The sequence below is a fragment of the Lagenorhynchus albirostris genome, chromosome 1, assembly GCF_949774975.1.
Source record: "Lagenorhynchus albirostris chromosome 1, mLagAlb1.1, whole genome shotgun sequence".
NCBI lineage: Eukaryota > Metazoa > Chordata > Mammalia > Artiodactyla > Delphinidae > Lagenorhynchus > Lagenorhynchus albirostris.
This window is the reverse complement of record NC_083095.1, coordinates 138,310,976-138,334,347: the sequence shown is the minus strand read 5'-3', so window position 1 is coordinate 138,334,347 and position 23,372 is coordinate 138,310,976. Positions and strand designations below refer to the sequence as shown.

At 55.8% G+C, this 23,372-nt stretch overlaps 10 non-coding genes across 10 annotated transcripts; all 10 read right to left on the bottom strand.

Moving 5' to 3' along the window:
• Positions 1-411: 411 nt before the first annotated feature.
• LOC132505539 (small nucleolar RNA SNORD116) lies at positions 412-503 on the bottom strand. Its single transcript, XR_009535439.1, has one exon. It is a non-coding gene; the product is annotated as a small nucleolar RNA SNORD116 (small nucleolar RNA).
• Positions 504-2,970: 2,467 nt separating this feature from the next.
• On the bottom strand, positions 2,971-3,062 carry LOC132504950 (small nucleolar RNA SNORD116). Its single transcript, XR_009535188.1, has one exon. It is a non-coding gene; the product is annotated as a small nucleolar RNA SNORD116 (small nucleolar RNA).
• A 2,409-nt stretch (positions 3,063-5,471) lies between these two features.
• LOC132505535 (small nucleolar RNA SNORD116) lies at positions 5,472-5,563 on the bottom strand. Its single transcript, XR_009535438.1, has one exon. It is a non-coding gene; the product is annotated as a small nucleolar RNA SNORD116 (small nucleolar RNA).
• Positions 5,564-8,030: 2,467 nt separating this feature from the next.
• LOC132504941 (small nucleolar RNA SNORD116) lies at positions 8,031-8,122 on the bottom strand. Its single transcript, XR_009535184.1, has one exon. It is a non-coding gene; the product is annotated as a small nucleolar RNA SNORD116 (small nucleolar RNA).
• Positions 8,123-10,531: 2,409 nt separating this feature from the next.
• On the bottom strand, positions 10,532-10,623 carry LOC132505530 (small nucleolar RNA SNORD116). Its single transcript, XR_009535437.1, has one exon. It is a non-coding gene; the product is annotated as a small nucleolar RNA SNORD116 (small nucleolar RNA).
• Positions 10,624-13,090: 2,467 nt separating this feature from the next.
• LOC132504938 (small nucleolar RNA SNORD116) lies at positions 13,091-13,182 on the bottom strand. Its single transcript, XR_009535179.1, has one exon. It is a non-coding gene; the product is annotated as a small nucleolar RNA SNORD116 (small nucleolar RNA).
• Positions 13,183-15,591: 2,409 nt separating this feature from the next.
• LOC132505527 (small nucleolar RNA SNORD116) lies at positions 15,592-15,683 on the bottom strand. The gene has a single exon (XR_009535436.1). It is a non-coding gene; the product is annotated as a small nucleolar RNA SNORD116 (small nucleolar RNA).
• A 2,467-nt stretch (positions 15,684-18,150) lies between these two features.
• Positions 18,151-18,242, bottom strand: LOC132504935 (small nucleolar RNA SNORD116). Its single transcript, XR_009535178.1, has one exon. It is a non-coding gene; the product is annotated as a small nucleolar RNA SNORD116 (small nucleolar RNA).
• Positions 18,243-20,651: 2,409 nt separating this feature from the next.
• Positions 20,652-20,743, bottom strand: LOC132505515 (small nucleolar RNA SNORD116). Its single transcript, XR_009535434.1, has one exon. It is a non-coding gene; the product is annotated as a small nucleolar RNA SNORD116 (small nucleolar RNA).
• A 2,467-nt stretch (positions 20,744-23,210) lies between these two features.
• On the bottom strand, positions 23,211-23,302 carry LOC132504931 (small nucleolar RNA SNORD116). The gene has a single exon (XR_009535177.1). It is a non-coding gene; the product is annotated as a small nucleolar RNA SNORD116 (small nucleolar RNA).
• Between the last annotated feature and the right edge of the window lie 70 nt (positions 23,303-23,372).

Sequence of the window (23,372 nt, the reverse complement as noted above, 5' to 3'; positions counted from 1 at the left end):
GGTCTCCCAAGCAGAACATGGCAAAGAAGCCTGCCCTAGGCCAGGAATCCTGCTCTCACCCTGAGCCTACAGACTTCCGTTTCTTTGCGGGCACAAGGCAACGAGTAGCCGGTGGCGGAGGCCTGTAGAACTCAAGGGCAGGCGACCGGACCACCAAGGGCTCACGCTTCCTCTCCTACCCGAATGCTGAACCGTGGCAGGGGACAGCAGTCCCGGCTCGACCAAGGAACCCACAGACGGCACGCTCTCCCTAGCCTTCCCACCTGGATTGGCATCCCAGGGTCCTTTCCCAATGCCTCTTCTCCCCATCAGACGGCCACAAGCCTCAACTTAAACAGCGTGGCTGTGGACACCCACGGGAGCAAATGCAACGCGAACCTCTCCCTACTTTCCTTTTGGGAGCCACGTGTTGGACCTCAGTTCCAAGGAGGAGACGGCAGGGATTTCTCACTCATTTTGTTCAGATTTCCAAGGAATGCATTTGTGGAAGTCATCGTCGAGCCAAGCACACGCTCAAACGCTGGACATGCAAACTTGCAGATTCCACCACGGTACGGACAGCGAGCTGAATCATGTCAGCATACGGAAGTGAACAAAGCAAAGCCATCGGGGAAGGAAATGCAGCCAGTTCTCAGGGCATCGAAGCTCGGGTTCCCATGGAAATGGCCAGAAGGTGAGGGTGTAGCCCCGTTGCACATGTTCCCTTGGTCAAACCTCTAGGTTTTAGGAAAGAGGTGCTACTTACCGCAACAAGGGTTAAACCAGGATCCTCATGGAATGCGGGCCAACACCCCTGTGAGACTCCTCCTCCTCACTTCACCGGGTGTCAGGGATTATACAGATGGTCCCAGGTTGATCTGCTGCTGGAATTCCTTTCCTGGCATTCCACCTGGCTCGGGGTGAGAGAACACATGCGTTCTTTAGGAGGGTGCACGGGTGCACCGAGCGAAAGGGCGATATCCCTCAGTGATGCGTGCTCTGTCTCCCCTCGACATTTAATTTGCTGCAGATCTTGCCTGTGGGTCCGCAGGGAAACGTGAAAGCAACATAGAGCTGACGCCTTCAGAGGGTGCGGCCATCAGGACACAGAGCACCGCTGTCCAAAATCCCCCTGGTCTCGGGCACTGCAATTCCACTCCTGAGTGCTCTCCCATCCACCACAGCAGAAGGATGTCTTCCTAAACCCCTGAGACACCCTCTGGGCAACTGTGGCCCCTCAGACTAAGAGCCGGTGCCATCTAGGGGAACACGCCCGCCCTTGGCACATATTCTTCCACACAAGTGCCACGCTCTTACGGGGAAGAGATCTTCCACAAGGGAAGGGGCCTTGGCCGAATATGACGGCCTTCGTCAAAAGCAGCTCGAAGGGAACCGTGACAAAGGGCACGTGAGGAACACCTGGACTGATCAAGCGAGACTCACCAGTAGGCACACTTCCTGAGCTGCTGCCAAGACAGATGACCTACCCTTGGTTCACACACAGAGGTAATGACATGGGAAACATTCTGAAGCCCAACGTGGTGGGGAAACCCTTGCAACCAAATGGCATGGGAGCCATTCCAATGCCCATTGTGGCGGAGAACACCATTGCCCCAATGGGGTCAACTGCGGTGGTACCTGGCACATTCACACTCCGGGCCCGTCAGTGACGTGACCTCGGAGAAACAGTGAGGCCCAGGTCTTCTAGAAGCAATGTGTGACCCACAGCCATGCAATTAAGAGAACCCAGCCAACAGCCGAGACACCTGAACCGCTATGACTCGTCTGGCCTGTGGCCAGGCACACCGGATACCACAGTCTGGATGCACCAGCGCGTGGCAGTAAAAATGACCCCCGCACCACACACCCTCACCCGCCTTAAAATCTATAGCCTTTCCTTGGCAGCCGACTCCCTTTTTTCCGCATGGTTGTGCCCAGTGACCTCCGGGAAGATCTGCAAACCTCAGGGAACGCTATGTGGGCCAGGTTTAGTAAAGATGTTGGGCTGGACTCAGGAACACCCTCACACCTTCAACACAGGGGGAACGTGGACAGACAGGGACAAAACACCCCACGACCTCCAAATCAGCCCCCATGAGAAGACACCATACTGTGCCACAAACGCAACCATTCACTAGCATAGGGACCCGCCATGAAGTAAATCGACCAAGGAGGGGAAAAAGGCGGGACAGTCCACAGAAGTTCTCCCGTGTTCCCTCTCTACACGTGCCTCCAAATGCTCCTGAGGGGACATCAAAAGTGTTCCTGGAAGCCTATGGCCTCTGTCAATCTGTCCACCCACAAGTAAACATGTGGGCTTAGCCAGCCATTTCATGTGTCTTTATCGGTAGCCTTGCCCTTCCCTCTCCACCGGGATCCCAACGTGTCATGGAAAGATGCCAGAGCCACCCCTCACCAAAGAAGCTTGCTGTGACTTATCTTGACTAAGGCATTTTCTAGCCTGTTCACACAGCACACACAAGCCGGAAACAACCCGAGGAGGAGCCATCAGCTTGGCCAACCGCCCGGGGACAATGGCCCATTGGATTTCTCCCCTCATCATGAGAAACCGAAACTGCATCTGGTCTCCCAAGCAGAACATCACAAAGAGCCAGCCCTAGGCCAGGAATCCTGCTCTGACCCTGACCATAGACTTCTCTTTCCGTGAGGGCACAAGGCAACGAGTAGCCGGTGGCGGCGGCCTGTAGAACTCAAATGCAGTCGATAGGACCACCAATGGTTCACGCTTCCTTTCCTAGCCGCACGCTCGTCCGTGGCAGGGGACAGAAGTCCTGGCTCGACCAAGGAACCCAGAGACGGCACGCTGTCCCTAGCCTTCCCACCTGCATTGGCATCCCAGGCTCCTTTCCCAATGGCTCTTCTCCCCATGAGACGGCCACAACCCTCCACTTGAACAACGTGGCTGTACACACACACGGCAGCAAACGCAACCTCAACCTCTCCCTACTTTCCTTTTGGGAGCCACGTGCTGGACCTCAGTTCCGATGAGGAGACGGTAGGGTTTTCTCACTCATTTTGTTCAGATTTCCAAGGAATGCATCTGTGGGGGTCATCATCGATCCAAGCACATGCTCAAACGCCGGACATGCAAAGTTGCAGATTCCACCAAGGGACGGCCAGTGAGCTGAATCATGTCAGCATACAGAAGCGGCCAGATCTGAGCCATGGGGCAGGAAATGCAGCCAGTTCTCAGGTCATCGAAGCTCATGTTCCCCAGGAAAAAGACAGAAGATGAGGCTGTAGCACCGGTTTTCAGTTCCCGTGGCCAAACCTCTAGGTTTTAGCAAAGAAGTGCCACTTACCGCAACAAGGTTTAAACCAGGATCCTCATGGAATGTGCGCCAACACCCCTGCGAGACTCCTCCTCCTCCCTTCACCAGGTATTATGGATTATACGGATGGCCCCGGGCTGCTCTGCTGCTGGGATTCCGTCCCTGGCAGTCCACCTGGCTCGGGCTGAGTGAACACACGCGTGCTTGAGGATGGTGCACGGGCGCACCGAGGGAAAGGGCGATACCATCTAGTGATGCGTGCTCTATATCCCCTCAACATTTCATTTGCTGCCCATCGTGCCTGGGCGTCCGCACGTAAATGTGAAAGCAACGTGGCGTAGACGCCTTCACAGCGTGCCGCCATCAGGACGAAGAGCCCCGCCGTCCAACAACACCCTGGCCTCGGGCCCTGCAATTCCTCTCCTGAGCACTCTCCCCTCCATCACAGCTAAAGGATGTCTTCCGGAAACCCTGAGACACGCTCAGGGCAACTGTGCCTCCTCAGACTAAGAGCCAGTGACCTTTGGGGAACACACCAACTCTAAGCACATATGGCTCCACACAGTGGACGCGCCCGGAAGATCAAGAGATCTTCCACAAGGGAAGGGCACACGGCCGAATATGACGGCCTCCACCAAAAGCGGCTCATAGGGACCCACGACAAAGGGCACGTGAGGAACACCTGCACTAATCAAGGCAGACTCACCAGCAGGCATACTTCCTGGCCTGCTGTTAGGACAGACGACCTACCCTTGTCGTACACACAAAGGTAATGGCATGGGAACCATTACGATGCCCAACGTGGCGGGGCAAACTGTTGCAGCAATTGGGTCTCTTGCAGTGCTGCCTGCCACTTTCGCACTCTGGGTCCGTCAGTGACGTGACCTCGGTGAAACCGTGAGGCCCAGGTCCTCTAGAAGCAACGTGTTACCTACAGCCGCGCAACAAGAGAACCCGGCCAACAGCCTAGACACCTGAACCGGTATGACTTCTCTGGACTGTGGCCAGGCACGCCGTACACCACAGTCTCAAAGCACCAGCGGGTGGCAGGAGAAAAGATCCCCGCACCACACATCCTCTCGGGCCCGGAAACCTGTAGCCTTTCCTTGGCAGCCGACTCCCTTTCCGCGTGGTTTTGCCCAAAGACCTCCGGGAAGGTCTGCAATCCTCAGGGACTGCTAGGTGGGCTGGGTGTAGTACCGATGCAGGGCTGTACTGAGGAACACCTTCACATCTTCAACACAGGGAGAACGTGGACAGACAGGGACAAAACACCCCACGGCCTCCAAATCAGCCCCCATGAGAAGACACCATCCTGTGCCACGAAGGCAACCATTCCCTGGCACAGGGACCCGCCATGAAGTAAATTGACCAAGGAGGGGAAACAAGCGAGACACGCCACAGATGTGCTCCCGTGTTCCCTCTCTACACTTGCCTCCAAATGTCCCTGAGGGAATACCAAAAGTGTTCCCGGAAGCCTATGACCACCATCGATCTATCCACCCACCAGTAAACCTGTGGGATTAGCCAGCCATCTCTCGTGTCTGCTTCATTCGCCTTGCCCTCCTCTCTCCACCGGGATCCCAACGTGTCAGGGAAAGATGCCAGAGCCACCCCTCACCAAGGAAGCTTGCTGTGACTTATCTTCACTAAGGCATTTTCTAGCCCTTTCACACAGCACACACAAGCCAGACACAACCCGAGGGGGAGCCCTCAGCTTGGCCAACCTCCCGGTGACAATGGCCCATTGGATTTCTCCCCTTATCAGGAGAAACCTAAACTGCATCTGGTCTCCCAAGCAGAACACGGCAAAGAAGCCTGCCCTAGGCCAGGAATCCTGCTCTCACCCTGAGCCTACAGACTTCCGTTTCTTTGCGGGCACAAGGCAACGAGTAGCCGGTGGCGGAGGCCTGTAGAACTCAAGGGCAGGCGACCGGACCACCAAGGGCTCACGCTTCCTCTCCTACCCGAATGCTGAACCGTGGCAGGGGACAGCAGTCCCGGCTCGACCAAGGAACCCACAGACGGCACGCTCTCCCTAGCCTTCCCTGCTGGATTGGCATCCCAGGGTCCTTTCCCAATGCCTCTTCTCCCCATCAGACGGCCACAAGCCTCAACTTAAACAGCGTGGCTGTGGACACCCACGGGAGCAAATGCAACGCGAACCTCTCCCTACTTTCCTTTTGGGAGCCACGTGTTGGACCTCAGTTCCAAGGAGGAGACGGCAGGGATTTCTCACTCATTTTGTTCAGATTTCCAAGGAATGCATTTGTGGAAGTCATCGTCGAGCCAAGCACACGCTCAAACGCTGGACATGCAAACTTGCAGATTCCACCACGGTACGGACAGCGAGCTGAATCATGTCAGCATACGGAAGTGAACAAAGCAAAGCCATCGGGGAAGGAAATGCAGCCAGTTCTCAGGGCATCGAAGCTCGGGTTCCCATGGAAAAGGCCAGAAGGTGAGGGTGTAGCCCCGTTGCACATGTTCCCTTGGTCAAACCTCTAGGTTTTAGGAAAGAGGTGCTACTTACCGCAACAAGGGTTAAACCAGGATCCTCATGGAATGCGGGCCAACACCCCTGTGAGACTCCTCCTCCTCACTTCACCGGGTGTCAGGGATTATACAGATGGTCCCAGGTTGATCTGCTGCTGGAATTCCTTTCCTGGCATTCCACCTGGCTCGGGGTGAGAGAACACATGCGTTCTTTAGGAGGGTGCACGGGTGCACCGAGCGAAAGGGCGATATCCCTCAGTGATGCGTGCTCTGTCTCCCCTCGACATTTAATTTGCTGCAGATCTTGCCTGTGGGTCCGCAGGGAAACGTGAAAGCAACATAGAGCTGACGCCTTCAGAGGGTGCGGCCATCAGGACACAGAGCACCGCTGTCCAAAATCCCCCTGGTCTCGGGCACTGCAATTCCACTCCTGAGTGCTCTCCCATCCACCACAGCAGAAGGATGTCTTCCTAAACCCCTGAGACACCCTCTGGGCAACTGTGGCCCCTCAGACTAAGAGCCGGTGCCATCTAGGGGAACACGCCCGCCCTTGGCACATATTCTTCCACACAAGTGCCACGCTCTTACGGGGAAGAGATCTTCCACAAGGGAAGGGGCCTTGGCCGAATATGACGGCCTTCGTCAAAAGCAGCTCGAAGGGAACCGTGACAAAGGGCACGTGAGGAACACCTGGACTGATCAAGCGAGACTCACCAGTAGGCACACTTCCTGAGCTGCTGCCAAGACAGATGACCTACCCTTGGTTCACACACAGAGGTAATGACATGGGAAACATTCTGAAGCCCAACGTGGTGGGGAAACCCTTGCAACCAAATGGCATGGGAGCCATTCCAATGCCCATTGTGGCGGAGAACACCATTGCCCCAATGGGGTCAACTGCGGTGGTACCTGGCACATTCACACTCCGGGCCCGTCAGTGACGTGACCTCGGAGAAACAGTGAGGCCCAGGTCTTCTAGAAGCAATGTGTGACCCACAGCCATGCAATTAAGAGAACCCAGCCAACAGCCGAGACACCTGAACCGCTATGACTCGTCTGGCCTGTGGCCAGGCACACCGGATACCACAGTCTGGATGCACCAGCGCGTGGCAGTAAAAATGACCCCCGCACCACACACCCTCACCCGCCTTTAAATCTATAGCCTTTCCTTGGCAGCCGACTCCCTTTTTTCCGCATGGTTGTGCCCAGTGACCTCCGGGAAGATCTGCAAACCTCAGGGAACGCTATGTGGGCCAGGTTTAGTAAAGATGTTGGGCTGGACTCAGGAACACCCTCACACCTCCAACACAGGGGGAACGTGGACAGACAGGGACAAAACACCCCACGACCTCCAAATCAGCCCCCATGAGAAGACACCATACTGTGCCACAAAGGCAACCATTCACTAGCATAGGGACCCGCCATGAAGTAAATCGACCAAGGAGGGGAAAAAGGCGGGACAGTCCACAGAAGTTCTCCCGTGTTCCCTCTCTACACGTGCCTCCAAATGCTCCTGAGGGGACATCAAAAGTCTTCCTGGAAGCCTATGGCCTCTGTCAATCTGTCCACCCACAAGTAAACATGTGGGCTTAGCCAGCCATTTCATGTGTCTTTATCGGTAGCCTTGCCCTTCCCTCTCCACCGGGATCCCAACGTGTCATGGAAAGATGCCAGAGCCACCCCTCACCAAAGAAGCTTGCTGTGACTTATCTTGACTAAGGCATTTTCTAGCCTGTTCACACAGCACACACAAGCCAGAAACAACCCGAGGAGGAGCCATCAGCTTGGCCAACCGCCCGGGGACAATGGCCCATTGGATTTCTCCCCTCATCATGAGAAACCGAAACTGCATCTGGTCTCCCAAGCAGAACATCACAAAGAGCCAGCCCTAGGCCAGGAATCCTGCTCTGACCCTGACCATAGACTTCTCTTTCCGTGAGGGCACAAGGCAACGAGTAGCCGGTGGCGGCGGCCTGTAGAACTCAAATGCAGTCGATAGGACCACCAATGGTTCACGCTTCCTTTCCTAGCCGCACGCTCGTCCGTGGCAGGGGACAGAAGTCCTGGCTCGACCAAGGAACCCAGAGACGGCACGCTGTCCCTAGCCTTCCCACCTGCATTGGCATCCCAGGCTCCTTTCCCAATGGCTCTTCTCCCCATGAGACGGCCACAACCCTCCACTTGAACAACGTGGCTGTACACACACACGGCAGCAAACGCAACCTCAACCTCTCCCTACTTTCCTTTTGGGAGCCACGTGCTGGACCTCAGTTCCGATGAGGAGACGGTAGGGTTTTCTCACTCATTTTGTTCAGATTTCCAAGGAATGCATCTGTGGGGGTCATCATCGATCCAAGCACATGCTCAAACGCCGGACATGCAAAGTTGCAGATTCCACCAAGGGACGGCCAGTGAGCTGAATCATGTCAGCATACAGAAGCGGCCAGATCTGAGCCATGGGGCAGGAAATGCAGCCAGTTCTCAGGTCATCGAAGCTCATGTTCCCCAGGAAAAAGACAGAAGATGAGGCTGTAGCACCGGTTTTCAGTTCCCGTGGCCAAACCTCTAGGTTTTAGCAAAGAAGTGCCACTTACCGCAACAAGGTTTAAACCAGGATCCTCATGGAATGTGCGCCAACACCCCTGCGAGACTCCTCCTCCTCCCTTCACCAGGTATTATGGATTATACGGATGGCCCCGGGCTGCTCTGCTGCTGGGATTCCGTCCCTGGCAGTCCACCTGGCTCGGGCTGAGTGAACACACGCGTGCTTGAGGATGGTGCACGGGCGCACCGAGGGAAAGGGCGATACCATCTAGTGATGCGTGCTCTATATCCCCTCAACATTTCATTTGCTGCCCATCGTGCCTGGGCGTCCACACGTAAATGTGAAAGCAACGTGGCGTAGACGCCTTCACAGCGTGCCGCCATCAGGACGAAGAGCCCCGCCGTCCAACAACACCCTGGTCTCGGGCCCTGCAATTCCTCTCCTGAGCACTCTCCCCTCCATCACAGCTAAAGGATGTCTTCCGGAAACCCTGAGACACGCTCAGGGCAACTGTGCCTCCTCAGACTAAGAGCCAGTGACCTTTGGGGAACACACCAACTCTAAGCACATATGGCTCCACACAGTGGACGCGCCCGGAAGATCAAGAGATCTTCCACAAGGGAAGGGCACACGGCCGAATATGACGGCCTCCACCAAAAGCGGCTCATAGGGACCCACGACAAAGGGCACGTGAGGAACACCTGCACTAATCAAGGCAGACTCACCAGCAGGCATACTTCCTGGCCTGCTGTTAGGACAGACGACCTACCCTTGTCGTACACACAAAGGTAATGGCATGGGAACCATTACGATGCCCAACGTGGCGGGGCAAACTGTTGCAGCAATTGGGTCTCTTGCAGTGCTGCCTGCCACTTTCGCACTCTGGGTCCGTCAGTGACGTGACCTCGGTGAAACCGTGAGGCCCAGGTCCTCTAGAAGCAACGTGTTACCTACAGCCGCGCAACAAGAGAACCCGGCCAACAGCCTAGACACCTGAACCGGTATGACTTCTCTGGACTGTGGCCAGGCACGCCGTACACCACAGTCTCAAAGCACCAGCGGGTGGCAGGAGAAAAGATCCCCGCACCACACATCCTCTCGGGCCCGGAAACCTGTAGCCTTTCCTTGGCAGCCGACTCCCTTTCCGCGTGGTTTTGCCCAAAGACCTCCGGGAAGGTCTGCAATCCTCAGGGACTGCTAGGTGGGCTGGGTGTAGTACCGATGCAGGGCTGTACTGAGGAACACCTTCACATCTTCAACACAGGGAGAACGTGGACAGACAGGGACAAAACACCCCACGGCCTCCAAATCAGCCCCCATGAGAAGACACCATCCTGTGCCACGAAGGCAACCATTCCCTGGCACAGGGACCCGCCATGAAGTAAATTGACCAAGGAGGGGAAACAAGCGAGACACGCCACAGATGTGCTCCCGTGTTCCCTCTCTACACTTGCCTCCAAATGTCCCTGAGGGAATACCAAAAGTGTTCCCGGAAGCCTATGACCACCATCGATCTATCCACCCACCAGTAAACCTGTGGGATTAGCCAGCCATCTCTCGTGTCTGCTTCATTCGCCTTGCCCTCCTCTCTCCACCGGGATCCCAACGTGTCAGGGAAAGATGCCAGAGCCACCCCTCACCAAGGAAGCTTGCTGTGACTTATCTTCACTAAGGCATTTTCTAGCCCTTTCACACAGCACACACAAGCCAGACACAACCCGAGGGGGAGCCCTCAGCTTGGCCAACCTCCCGGTGACAATGGCCCATTGGATTTCTCCCCTTATCAGGAGAAACCTAAACTGCATCTGGTCTCCCAAGCAGAACACGGCAAAGAAGCCTGCCCTAGGCCAGGAATCCTGCTCTCACCCTGAGCCTACAGACTTCCGTTTCTTTGCGGGCACAAGGCAACGAGTAGCCGGTGGCGGAGGCCTGTAGAACTCAAGGGCAGGCGACCGGACCACCAAGGGCTCACGCTTCCTCTCCTACCCGAATGCTGAACCGTGGCAGGGGACAGCAGTCCCGGCTCGACCAAGGAACCCACAGACGGCACGCTCTCCCTAGCCTTCCCTGCTGGATTGGCATCCCAGGGTCCTTTCCCAATGCCTCTTCTCCCCATCAGACGGCCACAAGCCTCAACTTAAACAGCGTGGCTGTGGACACCCACGGGAGCAAATGCAACGCGAACCTCTCCCTACTTTCCTTTTGGGAGCCACGTGTTGGACCTCAGTTCCAAGGAGGAGACGGCAGGGATTTCTCACTCATTTTGTTCAGATTTCCAAGGAATGCATTTGTGGAAGTCATCGTCGAGCCAAGCACACGCTCAAACGCTGGACATGCAAACTTGCAGATTCCACCACGGTACGGACAGCGAGCTGAATCATGTCAGCATACGGAAGTGAACAAAGCAAAGCCATCGGGGAAGGAAATGCAGCCAGTTCTCAGGGCATCGAAGCTCGGGTTCCCATGGAAAAGGCCAGAAGGTGAGGGTGTAGCCCCGTTGCACATGTTCCCTTGGTCAAACCTCTAGGTTTTAGGAAAGAGGTGCTACTTACCGCAACAAGGGTTAAACCAGGATCCTCATGGAATGCGGGCCAACACCCCTGTGAGACTCCTCCTCCTCACTTCACCGGGTGTCAGGGATTATACAGATGGTCCCAGGTTGATCTGCTGCTGGAATTCCTTTCCTGGCATTCCACCTGGCTCGGGGTGAGAGAACACATGCGTTCTTTAGGAGGGTGCACGGGTGCACCGAGCGAAAGGGCGATATCCCTCAGTGATGCGTGCTCTGTCTCCCCTCGACATTTAATTTGCTGCAGATCTTGCCTGTGGGTCCGCAGGGAAACGTGAAAGCAACATAGAGCTGACGCCTTCAGAGGGTGCGGCCATCAGGACACAGAGCACCGCTGTCCAAAATCCCCCTGGTCTCGGGCACTGCAATTCCACTCCTGAGTGCTCTCCCATCCACCACAGCAGAAGGATGTCTTCCTAAACCCCTGAGACACCCTCTGGGCAACTGTGGCCCCTCAGACTAAGAGCCGGTGCCATCTAGGGGAACACGCCCGCCCTTGGCACATATTCTTCCACACAAGTGCCACGCTCTTACGGGGAAGAGATCTTCCACAAGGGAAGGGGCCTTGGCCGAATATGACGGCCTTCGTCAAAAGCAGCTCGAAGGGAACCGTGACAAAGGGCACGTGAGGAACACCTGGACTGATCAAGCGAGACTCACCAGTAGGCACACTTCCTGAGCTGCTGCCAAGACAGATGACCTACCCTTGGTTCACACACAGAGGTAATGACATGGGAAACATTCTGAAGCCCAACGTGGTGGGGAAACCCTTGCAACCAAATGGCATGGGAGCCATTCCAATGCCCATTGTGGCGGAGAACACCATTGCCCCAATGGGGTCAACTGCGGTGGTACCTGGCACATTCACACTCCGGGCCCGTCAGTGACGTGACCTCGGAGAAACAGTGAGGCCCAGGTCTTCTAGAAGCAATGTGTGACCCACAGCCATGCAATTAAGAGAACCCAGCCAACAGCCGAGACACCTGAACCGCTATGACTCGTCTGGCCTGTGGCCAGGCACACCGGATACCACAGTCTGGATGCACCAGCGCGTGGCAGTAAAAATGACCCCCGCACCACACACCCTCACCCGCCTTTAAATCTATAGCCTTTCCTTGGCAGCCGACTCCCTTTTTTCCGCATGGTTGTGCCCAGTGACCTCCGGGAAGATCTGCAAACCTCAGGGAACGCTATGTGGGCCAGGTTTAGTAAAGATGTTGGGCTGGACTCAGGAACACCCTCACACCTCCAACACAGGGGGAACGTGGACAGACAGGGACAAAACACCCCACGACCTCCAAATCAGCCCCCATGAGAAGACACCATACTGTGCCACAAAGGCAACCATTCACTAGCATAGGGACCCGCCATGAAGTAAATCGACCAAGGAGGGGAAAAAGGCGGGACAGTCCACAGAAGTTCTCCCGTGTTCCCTCTCTACACGTGCCTCCAAATGCTCCTGAGGGGACATCAAAAGTCTTCCTGGAAGCCTATGGCCTCTGTCAATCTGTCCACCCACAAGTAAACATGTGGGCTTAGCCAGCCATTTCATGTGTCTTTATCGGTAGCCTTGCCCTTCCCTCTCCACCGGGATCCCAACGTGTCATGGAAAGATGCCAGAGCCACCCCTCACCAAAGAAGCTTGCTGTGACTTATCTTGACTAAGGCATTTTCTAGCCTGTTCACACAGCACACACAAGCCAGAAACAACCCGAGGAGGAGCCATCAGCTTGGCCAACCGCCCGGGGACAATGGCCCATTGGATTTCTCCCCTCATCATGAGAAACCGAAACTGCATCTGGTCTCCCAAGCAGAACATCACAAAGAGCCAGCCCTAGGCCAGGAATCCTGCTCTGACCCTGACCATAGACTTCTCTTTCCGTGAGGGCACAAGGCAACGAGTAGCCGGTGGCGGCGGCCTGTAGAACTCAAATGCAGTCGATAGGACCACCAATGGTTCACGCTTCCTTTCCTAGCCGCACGCTCGTCCGTGGCAGGGGACAGAAGTCCTGGCTCGACCAAGGAACCCAGAGACGGCACGCTGTCCCTAGCCTTCCCACCTGCATTGGCATCCCAGGCTCCTTTCCCAATGGCTCTTCTCCCCATGAGACGGCCACAACCCTCCACTTGAACAACGTGGCTGTACACACACACGGCAGCAAACGCAACCTCAACCTCTCCCTACTTTCCTTTTGGGAGCCACGTGCTGGACCTCAGTTCCGATGAGGAGACGGTAGGGTTTTCTCACTCATTTTGTTCAGATTTCCAAGGAATGCATCTGTGGGGGTCATCATCGATCCAAGCACATGCTCAAACGCCGGACATGCAAAGTTGCAGATTCCACCAAGGGACGGCCAGTGAGCTGAATCATGTCAGCATACAGAAGCGGCCAGATCTGAGCCATGGGGCAGGAAATGCAGCCAGTTCTCAGGTCATCGAAGCTCATGTTCCCCAGGAAAAAGACAGAAGATGAGGCTGTAGCACCGGTTTTCAGTTCCCGTGGCCAAACCTCTAGGTTTTAGCAAAGAAGTGCCACTTACCGCAACAAGGTTTAAACCAGGATCCTCATGGAATGTGCGCCAACACCCCTGCGAGACTCCTCCTCCTCCCTTCACCAGGTATTATGGATTATACGGATGGCCCCGGGCTGCTCTGCTGCTGGGATTCCGTCCCTGGCAGTCCACCTGGCTCGGGCTGAGTGAACACACGCGTGCTTGAGGATGGTGCACGGGCGCACCGAGGGAAAGGGCGATACCATCTAGTGATGCGTGCTCTATATCCCCTCAACATTTCATTTGCTGCCCATCGTGCCTGGGCGTCCACACGTAAATGTGAAAGCAACGTGGCGTAGACGCCTTCACAGCGTGCCGCCATCAGGACGAAGAGCCCCGCCGTCCAACAACACCCTGGTCTCGGGCCCTGCAATTCCTCTCCTGAGCACTCTCCCCTCCATCACAGCTAAAGGATGTCTTCCGGAAACCCTGAGACACGCTCAGGGCAACTGTGCCTCCTCAGACTAAGAGCCAGTGACCTTTGGGGAACACACCAACTCTAAGCACATATGGCTCCACACAGTGGACGCGCCCGGAAGATCAAGAGATCTTCCACAAGGGAAGGGCACACGGCCGAATATGACGGCCTCCACCAAAAGCGGCTCATAGGGACCCACGACAAAGGGCACGTGAGGAACACCTGCACTAATCAAGGCAGACTCACCAGCAGGCATACTTCCTGGCCTGCTGTTAGGACAGACGACCTACCCTTGTCGTACACACAAAGGTAATGGCATGGGAACCATTACGATGCCCAACGTGGCGGGGCAAACTCTTGCGGCAATTGGGTCTCTTGCAGTGCTGCCTGCCACTTTCGCACTCTGGGTCCGTCAGTGACGTGACCTCGGTGAAACCGTGAGGCCCAGGTCCTCTAGAAGCAACGTGTTACCTACAGCCGCGCAACAAGAGAACCCGGCCAACAGCCTAGACACCTGAACCGGTATGACTTCTCTGGACTGTGGCCAGGCACGCCGTACACCACAGTCTCAAAGCACCAGCGGGTGGCAGGAGAAAAGATCCCCGCACCACACATCCTCTCGGGCCCGGAAACCTGTAGCCTTTCCTTGGCAGCCGACTCCCTTTCCGCGTGGTTTTGCCCAAAGACCTCCGGGAAGGTCTGCAATCCTCAGGGACTGCTAGGTGGGCTGGGTGTAGTACCGATGCAGGGCTGTACTGAGGAACACCTTCACATCTTCAACACAGGGAGAACGTGGACAGACAGGGACAAAACACCCCACGGCCTCCAAATCAGCCCCCATGAGAAGACACCATCCTGTGCCACGAAGGCAACCATTCCCTGGCACAGGGACCCGCCATGAAGTAAATTGACCAAGGAGGGGAAACAAGCGAGACACGCCACAGATGTGCTCCCGTGTTCCCTCTCTACACTTGCCTCCAAATGTCCCTGAGGGAATACCAAAAGTGTTCCCGGAAGCCTATGACCACCATCGATCTATCCACCCACCAGTAAACCTGTGGGATTAGCCAGCCATCTCTCGTGTCTGCTTCATTCGCCTTGCCCTCCTCTCTCCACCGGGATCCCAACGTGTCAGGGAAAGATGCCAGAGCCACCCCTCACCAAGGAAGCTTGCTGTGACTTATCTTCACTAAGGCATTTTCTAGCCCTTTCACACAGCACACACAAGCCAGACACAACCCGAGGGGGAGCCCTCAGCTTGGCCAACCTCCCGGTGACAATGGCCCATTGGATTTCTCCCCTTATCAGGAGAAACCTAAACTGCATCTGGTCTCCCAAGCAGAACACGGCAAAGAAGCCTGCCCTAGGCCAGGAATCCTGCTCTCACCCTGAGCCTACAGACTTCCGTTTCTTTGCGGGCACAAGGCAACGAGTAGCCGGTGGCGGAGGCCTGTAGAACTCAAGGGCAGGCGACCGGACCACCAAGGGCTCACGCTTCCTCTCCTACCCGAATGCTGAACCGTGGCAGGGGACAGCAGTCCCGGCTCGACCAAGGAACCCACAGACGGCACGCTCTCCCTAGCCTTCCCACCTGGATTGGCATCCCAGGGTCCTTTCCCAATGCCTCTTCTCCCCATCAGACGGCCACAAGCCTCAACTTAAACAGCGTGGCTGTGGACACCCACGGGAGCAAATGCAACGCGAACCTCTCCCTACTTTCCTTTTGGGAGCCACGTGTTGGACCTCAGTTCCAAGGAGGAGACGGCAGGGATTTCTCACTCATTTTGTTCAGATTTCCAAGGAATGCATTTGTGGAAGTCATCGTCGAGCCAAGCACACGCTCAAACGCTGGACATGCAAACTTGCAGATTCCACCACGGTACGGACAGCGAGCTGAATCATGTCAGCATACGGAAGTGAACAAAGCAAAGCCATCGGGGAAGGAAATGCAGCCAGTTCTCAGGGCATCGAAGCTCGGGTTCCCATGGAAATGGCCAGAAGGTGAGGGTGTAGCCCCGTTGCACATGTTCCCTTGGTCAAACCTCTAGGTTTTAGGAAAGAGGTGCTACTTACCGCAACAAGGGTTAAACCAGGATCCTCATGGAATGCGGGCCAACACCCCTGTGAGACTCCTCCTCCTCACTTCACCGGGTGTCAGGGATTATACAGATGGTCCCAGGTTGATCTGCTGCTGGAATTCCTTTCCTGGCATTCCACCTGGCTCGGGGTGAGAGAACACATGCGTTCTTTAGGAGGGTGCACGGGTGCACCGAGCGAAAGGGCGATATCCCTCAGTGATGCGTGCTCTGTCTCCCCTCGACATTTAATTTGCTGCAGATCTTGCCTGTGGGTCCGCAGGGAAACGTGAAAGCAACATAGAGCTGACGCCTTCAGAGGGTGCGGCCATCAGGACACAGAGCACCGCTGTCCAAAATCCCCCTGGTCTCGGGCACTGCAATTCCACTCCTGAGTGCTCTCCCATCCACCACAGCAGAAGGATGTCTTCCTAAACCCCTGAGACACCCTCTGGGCAACTGTGGCCCCTCAGACTAAGAGCCGGTGCCATCTAGGGGAACACGCCCGCCCTTGGCACATATTCTTCCACACAAGTGCCACGCTCTTACGGGGAAGAGATCTTCCACAAGGGAAGGGGCCTTGGCCGAATATGACGGCCTTCGTCAAAAGCAGCTCGAAGGGAACCGTGACAAAGGGCACGTGAGGAACACCTGGACTGATCAAGCGAGACTCACCAGTAGGCACGCTTCCTGAGCTGCTGCCAAGACAGATGACCTACCCTTGGTTCACACACAGAGGTAATGACATGGGAAACATTCTGAAGCCCAACGTGGTGGGGAAACCCTTGCAACCAAATGGCATGGGAGCCATTCCAATGCCCATTGTGGCGGAGAACACCATTGCCCCAATGGGGTCAACTGCGGTGGTACCTGGCACATTCACACTCCGGGCCCGTCAGTGACGTGACCTCGGAGAAACAGTGAGGCCCAGGTCTTCTAGAAGCAATGTGTGACCCACAGCCATGCAATTAAGAGAACCCAGCCAACAGCCGAGACACCTGAACCGCTATGACTCGTCTGGCCTGTGGCCAGGCACACCGGATACCACAGTCTGGATGCACCAGCGCGTGGCAGTAAAAATGACCCCCGCACCACACACCCTCACCCGCCTTAAAATCTATAGCCTTTCCTTGGCAGCCGACTCCCTTTTTTCCGCATGGTTGTGCCCAGTGACCTCCGGGAAGATCTGCAAACCTCAGGGAACGCTATGTGGGCCAGGTTTAGTAAAGATGTTGGGCTGGACTCAGGAACACCCTCACACCTTCAACACAGGGGGAACGTGGACAGACAGGGACAAAACACCCCACGACCTCCAAATCAGCCCCCATGAGAAGACACCATACTGTGCCACAAACGCAACCATTCACTAGCATAGGGACCCGCCATGAAGTAAATCGACCAAGGAGGGGAAAAAGGCGGGACAGTCCACAGAAGTTCTCCCGTGTTCCCTCTCTACACGTGCCTCCAAATGCTCCTGAGGGGATATCAAAAGTGTTCCTGGAAGCCTATGGCCTCTGTCAATCTGTCCACCCACAAGTAAACATGTGGGCTTAGCCAGCCATTTCATGTGTCTTTATCGGTAGCCTTGCCCTTCCCTCTCCACCGGGATCCCAACGTGTCATGGAAAGATGCCAGAGCCACCCCTCACCAAAGAAGCTTGCTGTGACTTATCTTGACTAAGGCATTTTCTAGCCTGTTCACACAGCACACACAAGCCGGAAACAACCCGAGGAGGAGCCATCAGCTTGGCCAACCGCCCGGGGACAATGGCCCATTGGATTTCTCCCCTCATCATGAGAAACCGAAACTGCATCTGGTCTCCCAAGCAGAACATCACAAAGAGCCAGCCCTAGGCCAGGAATCCTGCTCTGACCCTGACCATAGACTTCTCTTTCCGTGAGGGCACAAGGCAACGAGTAGCCGGTGGCGGCGGCCTGTAGAACTCAAATGCAGTCGATAGGACCACCAATGGTTCACGCTTCCTTTCCTAGCCGCACGCTCGTCCGTGGCAGGGGACAGAAGTCCTGGCTCGACCAAGGAACCCAGAGACGGCACGCTGTCCCTAGCCTTCCCACCTGCATTGGCATCCCAGGCTCCTTTCCCAATGGCTCTTCTCCCCATGAGACGGCCACAACCCTCCACTTGAACAACGTGGCTGTACACACACACGGCAGCAAACGCAACCTCAACCTCTCCCTACTTTCCTTTTGGGAGCCACGTGCTGGACCTCAGTTCCGATGAGGAGACGGTAGGGTTTTCTCACTCATTTTGTTCAGATTTCCAAGGAATGCATCTGTGGGGGTCATCATCGATCCAAGCACATGCTCAAACGCCGGACATGCAAAGTTGCAGATTCCACCAAGGGACGGCCAGTGAGCTGAATCATGTCAGCATACAGAAGCGGCCAGATCTGAGCCATGGGGCAGGAAATGCAGCCAGTTCTCAGGTCATCGAAGCTCATGTTCCCCAGGAAAAAGACAGAAGATGAGGCTGTAGCACCGGTTTTCAGTTCCCGTGGCCAAACCTCTAGGTTTTAGCAAAGAAGTGCCACTTACCGCAACAAGGTTTAAACCAGGATCCTCATGGAATGTGCGCCAACACCCCTGCGAGACTCCTCCTCCTCCCTTCACCAGGTATTATGGATTATACGGATGGCCCCGGGCTGCTCTGCTGCTGGGATTCCGTCCCTGGCAGTCCACCTGGCTCGGGCTGAGTGAACACACGCGTGCTTGAGGATGGTGCACGGGCGCACCGAGGGAAAGGGCGATACCATCTAGTGATGCGTGCTCTATATCCCCTCAACATTTCATTTGCTGCCCATCGTGCCTGGGCGTCCACACGTAAATGTGAAAGCAACGTGGCGTAGACGCCTTCACAGCGTGCCGCCATCAGGACGAAGAGCCCCGCCGTCCAACAACACCCTGGTCTCGGGCCCTGCAATTCCTCTCCTGAGCACTCTCCCCTCCATCACAGCTAAAGGATGTCTTCCGGAAACCCTGAGACACGCTCAGGGCAACTGTGCCTCCTCAGACTAAGAGCCAGTGACCTTTGGGGAACACACCAACTCTAAGCACATATGGCTCCACACAGTGGACGCGCCCGGAAGATCAAGAGATCTTCCACAAGGGAAGGGCACACGGCCGAATATGACGGCCTCCACCAAAAGCGGCTCATAGGGACCCACGACAAAGGGCACGTGAGGAACACCTGCACTAATCAAGGCAGACTCACCAGCAGGCATACTTCCTGGCCTGCTGTTAGGACAGACGACCTACCCTTGTCGTACACACAAAGGTAATGGCATGGGAACCATTACGATGCCCAACGTGGCGGGGCAAACTCTTGCGGCAATTGGGTCTCTTGCAGTGCTGCCTGCCACTTTCGCACTCTGGGTCCGTCAGTGACGTGACCTCGGTGAAACCGTGAGGCCCAGGTCCTCTAGAAGCAACGTGTTACCTACAGCCGCGCAACAAGAGAACCCGGCCAACAGCCTAGACACCTGAACCGGTATGACTTCTCTGGACTGTGGCCAGGCACGCCGTACACCACAGTCTCAAAGCACCAGCGGGTGGCAGGAGAAAAGATCCCCGCACCACACATCCTCTCGGGCCCGGAAACCTGTAGCCTTTCCTTGGCAGCCGACTCCCTTTCCGCGTGGTTTTGCCCAAAGACCTCCGGGAAGGTCTGCAATCCTCAGGGACTGCTAGGTGGGCTGGGTGTAGTACCGATGCAGGGCTGTACTGAGGAACACCTTCACATCTTCAACACAGGGAGAACGTGGACAGACAGGGACAAAACACCCCACGGCCTCCAAATCAGCCCCCATGAGAAGACACCATCCTGTGCCACGAAGGCAACCATTCCCTGGCACAGGGACCCGCCATGAAGTAAATTGACCAAGGAGGGGAAACAAGCGAGACACGCCACAGATGTGCTCCCGTGTTCCCTCTCTACACTTGCCTCCAAATGTCCCTGAGGGAATACCAAAAGTGTTCCCGGAAGCCTATGACCACCATCGATCTATCCACCCACCAGTAAACCTGTGGGATTAGCCAGCCATCTCTCGTGTCTGCTTCATTCGCCTTGCCCTCCTCTCTCCACCGGGATCCCAACGTGTCAGGGAAAGATGCCAGAGCCACCCCTCACCAAGGAAGCTTGCTGTGACTTATCTTCACTAAGGCATTTTCTAGCCCTTTCACACAGCACACACAAGCCAGACACAACCCGAGGGGGAGCCCTCAGCTTGGCCAACCTCCCGGTGACAATGGCCCATTGGATTTCTCCCCTTATCAGGAGAAACCTAAACTGCATCTGGTCTCCCAAGCAGAACACGGCAAAGAAGCCTGCCCTAGGCCAGGAATCCTGCTCTCACCCTGAGCCTACAGACTTCCGTTTCTTTGCGGGCACAAGGCAACGAGTAGCCGGTGGCGGAGGCCTGTAGAACTCAAGGGCAGGCGACCGGACCACCAAGGGCTCACGCTTCCTCTCCTACCCGAATGCTGAACCGTGGCAGGGGACAGCAGTCCCGGCTCGACCAAGGAACCCACAGACGGCACGCTCTCCCTAGCCTTCCCACCTGGATTGGCATCCCAGGGTCCTTTCCCAATGCCTCTTCTCCCCATCAGACGGCCACAAGCCTCAACTTAAACAGCGTGGCTGTGGACACCCACGGGAGCAAATGCAACGCGAACCTCTCCCTACTTTCCTTTTGGGAGCCACGTGTTGGACCTCAGTTCCAAGGAGGAGACGGCAGGGATTTCTCACTCATTTTGTTCAGATTTCCAAGGAATGCATTTGTGGAAGTCATCGTCGAGCCAAGCACACGCTCAAACGCTGGACATGCAAACTTGCAGATTCCACCACGGTACGGACAGCGAGCTGAATCATGTCAGCATACGGAAGTGAACAAAGCAAAGCCATCGGGGAAGGAAATGCAGCCAGTTCTCAGGGCATCGAAGCTCGGGTTCCCATGGAAATGGCCAGAAGGTGAGGGTGTAGCCCCGTTGCACATGTTCCCTTGGTCAAACCTCTAGGTTTTAGGAAAGAGGTGCTACTTACCGCAACAAGGGTTAAACCAGGATCCTCATGGAATGCGGGCCAACACCCCTGTGAGACTCCTCCTCCTCACTTCACCGGGTGTCAGGGATTATACAGATGGTCCCAGGTTGATCTGCTGCTGGAATTCCTTTCCTGGCATTCCACCTGGCTCGGGGTGAGAGAACACATGCGTTCTTTAGGAGGGTGCACGGGTGCACCGAGCGAAAGGGCGATATCCCTCAGTGATGCGTGCTCTGTCTCCCCTCGACATTTAATTTGCTGCAGATCTTGCCTGTGGGTCCGCAGGGAAACGTGAAAGCAACATAGAGCTGACGCCTTCAGAGGGTGCGGCCATCAGGACACAGAGCACCGCTGTCCAAAATCCCCCTGGTCTCGGGCACTGCAATTCCACTCCTGAGTGCTCTCCCATCCACCACAGCAGAAGGATGTCTTCCTAAACCCCTGAGACACCCTCTGGGCAACTGTGGCCCCTCAGACTAAGAGCCGGTGCCATCTAGGGGAACACGCCCGCCCTTGGCACATATTCTTCCACACAAGTGCCACGCTCTTACGGGGAAGAGATCTTCCACAAGGGAAGGGGCCTTGGCCGAATATGACGGCCTTCGTCAAAAGCAGCTCGAAGGGAACCGTGACAAAGGGCACGTGAGGAACACCTGGACTGATCAAGCGAGACTCACCAGTAGGCACGCTTCCTGAGCTGCTGCCAAGACAGATGACCTACCCTTGGTTCACACACAGAGGTAATGACATGGGAAACATTCTGAAGCCCAACGTGGTGGGGAAACCCTTGCAACCAAATGGCATGGGAGCCATTCCAATGCCCATTGTGGCGGAGAACACCATTGCCCCAATGGGGTCAACTGCGGTGGTACCTGGCACATTCACACTCCGGGCCCGTCAGTGACGTGACCTCGGAGAAACAGTGAGGCCCAGGTCTTCTAGAAGCAATGTGTGACCCACAGCCATGCAATTAAGAGAACCCAGCCAACAGCCGAGACACCTGAACCGCTATGACTCGTCTGGCCTGTGGCCAGGCACACCGGATACCACAGTCTGGATGCACCAGCGCGTGGCAGTAAAAATGACCCCCGCACCACACACCCTCACCCGCCTTAAAATCTATAGCCTTTCCTTGGCAGCCGACTCCCTTTTTTCCGCATGGTTGTGCCCAGTGACCTCCGGGAAGATCTGCAAACCTCAGGGAACGCTATGTGGGCCAGGTTTAGTAAAGATGTTGGGCTGGACTCAGGAACACCCTCACACCTTCAACACAGGGGGAACGTGGACAGACAGGGACAAAACACCCCACGACCTCCAAATCAGCCCCCATGAGAAGACACCATACTGTGCCACAAACGCAACCATTCACTAGCATAGGGACCCGCCATGAAGTAAATCGACCAAGGAGGGGAAAAAGGCGGGACAGTCCACAGAAGTTCTCCCGTGTTCCCTCTCTACACGTGCCTCCAAATGCTCCTGAGGGGATATCAAAAGTGTTCCTGGAAGCCTATGGCCTCTGTCAATCTGTCCACCCACAAGTAAACATGTGGGCTTAGCCAGCCATTTCATGTGTCTTTATCGGTAGCCTTGCCCTTCCCTCTCCACCGGGATCCCAACGTGTCATGGAAAGATGCCAGAGCCACCCCTCACCAAAGAAGCTTGCTGTGACTTATCTTGACTAAGGCATTTTCTAGCCTGTTCACACAGCACACACAAGCCGGAAACAACCCGAGGAGGAGCCATCAGCTTGGCCAACCGCCCGGGGACAATGGCCCATTGGATTTCTCCCCTCATCATGAGAAACCGAAACTGCATCTGGTCTCCCAAGCAGAACATCACAAAGAGCCAGCCCTAGGCCAGGAATCCTGCTCTGACCCTGACCATAGACTTCTCTTTCCGTGAGGGCACAAGGCAACGAGTAGCCGGTGGCGGCGGCCTGTAGAACTCAAATGCAGTCGATAGGACCACCAATGGTTCACGCTTCCTTTCCTAGCCGCACGCTCGTCCGTGGCAGGGGACAGAAGTCCTGGCTCGACCAAGGAACCCAGAGACGGCACGCTGTCCCTAGCCTTCCCACCTGCATTGGCATCCCAGGCTCCTTTCCCAATGGCTCTTCTCCCCATGAGACGGCCACAACCCTCCACTTGAACAACGTGGCTGTACACACACACGGCAGCAAACGCAACCTCAACCTCTCCCTACTTTCCTTTTGGGAGCCACGTGCTGGACCTCAGTTCCGATGAGGAGACGGTAGGGTTTTCTCACTCATTTTGTTCAGATTTCCAAGGAATGCATCTGTGGGGGTCATCATCGATCCAAGCACATGCTCAAACGCCGGACATGCAAAGTTGCAGATTCCACCAAGGGACGGCCAGTGAGCTGAATCA